This window comes from Bactrocera tryoni, unplaced genomic scaffold, assembly GCF_016617805.1.
Source record: "Bactrocera tryoni isolate S06 unplaced genomic scaffold, CSIRO_BtryS06_freeze2 scaffold_249, whole genome shotgun sequence".
Taxonomy (NCBI): Eukaryota; Metazoa; Arthropoda; class Insecta; order Diptera; family Tephritidae; genus Bactrocera; species Bactrocera tryoni.
The window spans coordinates 12,879-19,237 of NW_024395976.1; the positions used below are offsets into that span (position 1 = coordinate 12,879).

The 6,359-nt window shown below is 33.1% G+C and overlaps 1 pseudogene; it reads right to left on the minus strand.

The window, feature by feature from the left end:
- Positions 1-1,383: 1,383 nt before the first annotated feature.
- LOC120780259 lies at positions 1,384-2,666 on the minus strand (annotated as a pseudogene).
- Positions 2,667-6,359: the final 3,693 nt, after the last annotated feature.

Here is a 6,359-nt window from a genome sequence, read left to right on the forward strand (position 1 = left end):
TGAATAAAAACAAATATTCGGCCGCTACAACAACAAAAACTATAAGCCGTTCTCGTATCCAGCAGACTTCAGGAGTGGAAAAGGAATTGGAACAAAACGCCCAGGCTTGTAAACACCTACAGTGCATAAAACACCCCCTTGAGGAAAAACGAAGTGAGCGTATTTATTTCATTACATTAACCGTGCGATTCAGTAACTTGAGACAGTCTCAAGTCTCTAAATTTGAGATTTTAAGTTAGAGACAATTTTTGAGACTTGAGATGATATTGCTATTCTGTAAGTGACAGTCACAAAATCTATTACATTTCATTATTCAGAGATGTTTTTACACTTGAATGAAAATAAATATGTCGATAACAAATATTAAATTTTCTATAACATAGTCAAAAAACATAATTATCAAAGAAAATAAAAATATATGATGACTTTGTGTCATAATATTTACGAAATTTATGTAAAATTGATTTATTTTTAACCTTTTCGTGTTTGAGTTGCTTACAAAATATAAAGAAACGACAATCGATTAATATCTATGATGATCTCTATTCAGTATATTCAAAATGGCAGACAAAAGTTCTTTTTAGTTTTGTGACCTGCTAACTACCAGGTCTCAATATTTTGAGACTAACGCTAGAGACTGTTTAGTGAATAGTAACTAGTCTCAAATTGAGACTTTGCCTCAAAATGTCTCAAATAGAGACGTTTGAACATTTGACATTTTTCAATGATTTCGTATGACAACACGAAGTCAAGCTGAATCTATTCATTCGCCAGTCACAACATGAGCACATCGCTTTCGACAAACAGTTCGGATTCGCCGTATGAATTCGATTCAATCGCACCATTACACTGCAACTTTCTTGCGTCAAATGTGATGCCTTGCTGTACTGCCTTTACCTTGATGTGCAAACAGTAATAAATGTAGTTGATTCTGCTTTGTTTGGTAATATGTAAAAAAGTGAAACCAGTGAAAATAAAAGTAAAATACTGTTAGTTGATATCTCTAGGACAAACATTGCATTAATAAACAGCTTATGGCAGGTTTATTAGGTAATAAATAGCTGCTTCATCAAATAGCCACCCAGAAATAAATGATGCACACTATATTTCCCGCATACTGACCTAAAGATACATAATCCTGCTTACTAACAATTTTAAGCCTTGATTCTATTTCTTGGATTCTTTCTGTAATTGCCTGAGAGGATAAATAACGAGATTCTTACAGCACTCCAAGTAGCCATGACTTTACATCATCTGATCAAGCCTCGTCCGTTTCCATCTCTGTCCCTTTCATCAACTCATCTTCGGCCTTGACTTCAAATACCTTTTCTCCACACATGTCTCTTAATCAGGATGCCTCTGAAAGTCATGGATGTCACTCAGTTATAAGTACGTGCTATCAAAAACCGTTCCTGACTTCACTTGCCATAAGTCAAATCCAATTTTACAGAGTTCTTTCCGTAAACACAAATTGCCATCTGGTACATATTCTGGATTCTCAATTTCTGGATGCTCCCACGCGCCTTTATAGTCTGGATTGTCCACCTGCCTAGGCTGCCATTCGCCCTTGTAGTCCGGATTTTTTACCATAGGTGGTTCCCATTCGCCATCCATTTCGTCATCCCAATCCGTGGCTTAGAAGCATCTGGATCAGGGATATATTCTGGTTTGTCCCAATCTGAAGGTTTGGTATCTTCTGGATCCGGAATTGTTGGCTTATGTATAATATTTTTATTAATAATTAAAAGAATAATTATTATAAAAGATATAACATACCCTTTCATCCCAGTCTTTTGTTTTTTTTTTGCATTTGGATCCTTAATCTTTTTTGGAGGAAGAAATTCCCAGTAATTTTCAAGGTTCCCGGACTCAATTTTTTCGTTATCAATCAACACTTCATATGTGTTGTTTGGTTTTACAATGAGTGTGTACAAATGAGTATAAACATCATCTTTGCATTGTATGTCTTTATTAATTAGGTGATTCTTGCCTTTGTAGCTAAAAATAAAGTGAACTTTTTTCGTTCCTGGACCGCAAATATCTGGTCCAAACATATAATATGGGGATTCTCCATGCATATCAGTTCCAAAGAACAGTCGAAAATTTTTACATAACCGCCCCCGCAGTCATTACAGTTCACAGAAAATTTAATAACTAAATTTTTTTTTTCGTTACTGAATGGTTCAAATTTTCTCGATACTGCATAAAACTGACCATCCTGAGACGTTTGCAAACCTAAAAAAATTATCTTGTTATAAATATGTCAACATACTAGCATTTTGTAATGAATAGTGATTATAGTAATAGGCGTGTTTTATTTGACCATCATAAGCTAATAGCTAAATCATGGACAAATAAAACGCACTTAGCTTATTTAATATGTAATTTAAAAAATTAATTGTGTTGGCAATGCGGGTAAGAACAATCAGTTGATATTCAATTTATAGCGAGATTCTGTAACCAGTCTCTAGTCTCTATTTGAGACATTTTGAGGTAAATTTGTGACTAGTTACTATTCACTAAACAGCCTCTAGCAGAGAACGTATATTTATAGAGAAGGTTCACGATGACGAAAATTTAGGGATATTTCGATTTTGGGATATTTACTGTTTTGGATGAGCATGTTTCACCACAGAAAATTATTAGCGTGTTTCACCACTTAACATCAGGGGCACGAAAATAACAGAAGTGAGTAGTTGTTAGAGCAGAGAACGTATAATATAGAGAAGGTTCAACTACGGACAAGCGTGTAAACTGTCATGAGCCATGAATTTTCTATTAGTGGATTTCACCACTTTTGGCTCGGCAGGAGAAATTTTAACAGAAATGAGTGAACAGAGCTGAGCATTGAATGAAAATTATGCTCAGAAATATACATTGCTTTTACAGGCGCATGTTGGCCTTTTGGCTTATATTTTTATACTTTTACATGCTATCATATCAATTGATAAGAATATAATTTTGCGAATTTTTGCGAATTCATGCAAAATTGATAACATTATTATTAAATCATGCTATTTTCATGGTAATATTGGTAGTTAATGGGCAAATGAGCCACTTTTTAAACATTCCTTATCATTGATAATATTATATAATTTCGTATGCATGTATACATATATGCTATATACATACATGAAATATTATCGTAATATCCTAAAAACATAATATATTACCATAATAATATATGAAATCATACCTCTTATCATTTAAAACTTTCATACACATCTATCCTGCAGATATGTATGCAAGTACAAATCAATTTCAAATCAAGATATTATCATTTATCAGTAATATAAAAAGCGCGCGCTTCTCTATATTTACGTACACACATACATATACTTATATGTATGTATGTGCGCAGACATTCTACCACAAATAATATATGTATGTATGCGTACGCATGTAAATCAAAAAATACAAACATTCTTCTGGAAAAATAACAATAGTCTCAAAAATCATCATACATACTTACAATATGAGTACACATGTAAATATGTGCGTATGACATTCCCACACAAACAATGCATACACAACATACATACTTACATGCGTTCACATGTGGATATGTCACCCGCAAAAATTACAAATATTGATCTACAAAAACAACAATCGTTTAAAAAACCATCAGAAACCAATATGGCAACCAATTGCCGACGTCAAAATTTATAGTAAATTACACAACAACAAAATTTTCGTTCATGAACGCAAACGTACTTTCAAAAAGCATATTCGGTTCATTCATAAAAGCAGACGCCATTACATCTCCCCGAGCATGCCTTGCCTACAAGCGTCTTTTCGCGACGATTTTAAAAGCTAAAAATCATAAATTGAATATATTTCTGAAGTTGGAAATGGAAAAAGTCACAACCCCGCAAATATAAGTATTAAAAAATATTATAATAAAATAGACAACATAGTTTATTTGTCGAATTTCAAGTCTAGAAATTTTTCAAAGAAAATATTCAATATTCTTCTGATTTTTGTGTACAGTCAATCCCGGTTAAGTAGTACTCCGCTTAAATGAAAATCATCCCTCTTAACTGCCTATGTCTTGCTGCATCTCACGGTTTGTTTTTTGAAAAACATAGAAATTATTGTTTTAAGTACCACTCGCTTAAGTATACCTATCCGCACTCGCTTATGTACCATATTATATTTTTATTTTTAACAAACCAAAAAATTCGGTATCTTTGACTGTGGCACATAACCGGGATTGATTGTATTTGTCAAGGAATGTGAAAAATATTTTGTAATTCTGAAATATTTTTTCGCAGCTACGTCGATATGTATGCAAGCTCACGCACAAACATACATATTTACGCTGGTTTGTTGGCGGAGCTGTACAGCGGCAAGGGAAGCGTTGACAAACGGCGGCCATTCGTTTATTTTTTTCGGCACAGCTCATTGGTTGTCCGTGACAACGGAGTTTTTGTATGAAACAATGGTTGTATATATTTACATAGAAAGTTGTGTGTAGACAAATGTACAAACATTATGCGAATGATTGTTTCAAATTTGTTTACATGAACACAAAATTACATACATAAGTATGTGAATATGTGAACTTTATGCGTACGGTTTTTCAAAATCTGTTTACATGCACACATAATTATATGCATATGACTTTTAAGATTTTATCAAAAGGGGATTTTATCAAAAAAAATTTTATCATTACGGGTATGGTTTTTGAAAATCTGTTTATATGTATGTACATACACTCGGCGAAAAAAAAACCCACGCAGTCGAAAATTTTCTAATATTCCTATTTTGAACTGTCAATATTTGCTCAAAATTCACTATTTGTCTTATTTGGCTGTTTTGTCATGCGGCTACATTATTTTACTTTTATTGTTAAAAGCGTTAGCGTCTGCACGTGTTTATTACAGAATTTGCGATATTTTCTTTTGAATAAGTTGCGAAAACAAGTAAAGTTGAACATAGTGGGGTCAACAAAAAAGAATGCAGAAATCGTAGCTTTATGTAAAATAAATTATCCAAAGGTCAAATAGCTTGTGAAAAGGGCATAAGGGATTAGAATGTGCGTATTATAATTAAAAATTATACGTATTTTAATTGATTAGCTCGAAAAAAGGGCAGTGGACGTCCGAAAACAGTAAAACCTCGTCAAGAACGACAAATTAAACGGATGTGCATTAGTGATCGCTTTCAATATGCTGGAACAATCAATGCAACATTTTATGAAACCACTGGGGTAAAATTAACTACAAGTTCTTTGCAAGATGTGCTGAATAATCTTGAATTTCCAGCGCGACGTCCAGCAAAAAAAACACTTCTCAACACGCGAATGAAGAAACAGCGACTAGAGTGGGCAAAATTACACAAAACTTGGACTACATCAGATTGGGGAAATGTTATTTTTTCTGATGAATCGAAATTTAATTTGTTGGAACCCGACGGAAATGCCACAGTGCGTCATAGGAAAGAGGAGCCTTTTTTGGAAAAGTGTATTTGGCCCACCGGAAAGCATTCGCCTTATTTAATGGTGTGGGGAGCTGTAATCAAGTTTGGTGTTGGGCCGCTAATTATTCTAAAAAGATCTGGGAATGCCGAAATATAAATTGGAATTTTGAGAGAAGGCGTTTTGCCAACTATTGAACAGCTGTCCGAACACGCCCAAAAAATTTATTTTCAGGATATTTCAGCCCCTTGTCATAGAGCCAAAGCGGTAACCAAAGCTAACAATATTGAAATAGATTTTTCAATAATTTATTACAAAAACTTACAGGTTTCAAAACAAAAAGATTTTTGTGGAATAATGTCTCTCACGTGGCCAGGAAACAGTCCAGATCTCAATCCAATTGAGAACTGCTGGCATTATTTGGGCAAAATGATGGGTAAAATGATAAGAGAAAAGCGTTCAAAAAGTCTAAAAGAAATAGAAGAGCATTATTGAAGCTGTGCCGTGAAGAACTCAATTAAAATTATCTTCAACGCTTTTTGAATCGATGCTTCAAACAAATATCCGATGTTATTAGGAGGAGGGGGGTGTTCTAACAAATACTAAGAATTTTTTTATACAAAATTTGTTATTTTGATTCGTTATGTATTCTAATGCTAAATAAAATCATATAAAAACATAAAATATGTAAATAACTTTGTTCAAAAATTCACATTATTGTTCATAACAAAAAATTTATATTCTGTGGTTTGTTATATGTGTGTTTTTACATTTTTCACTATAACAAGTGTTAAACTATAAGTTTTTTATATAAAAATGCTTGAAACATAAACTAAATAAAAGTGGTTGATCCTCAAAGAAAAATGTTTAACTTAGAATAATATGAATCCAAGTTTTGCGCTATATAAAAGCACTCTGTATAGTGCGTGGGTTTTTTTTT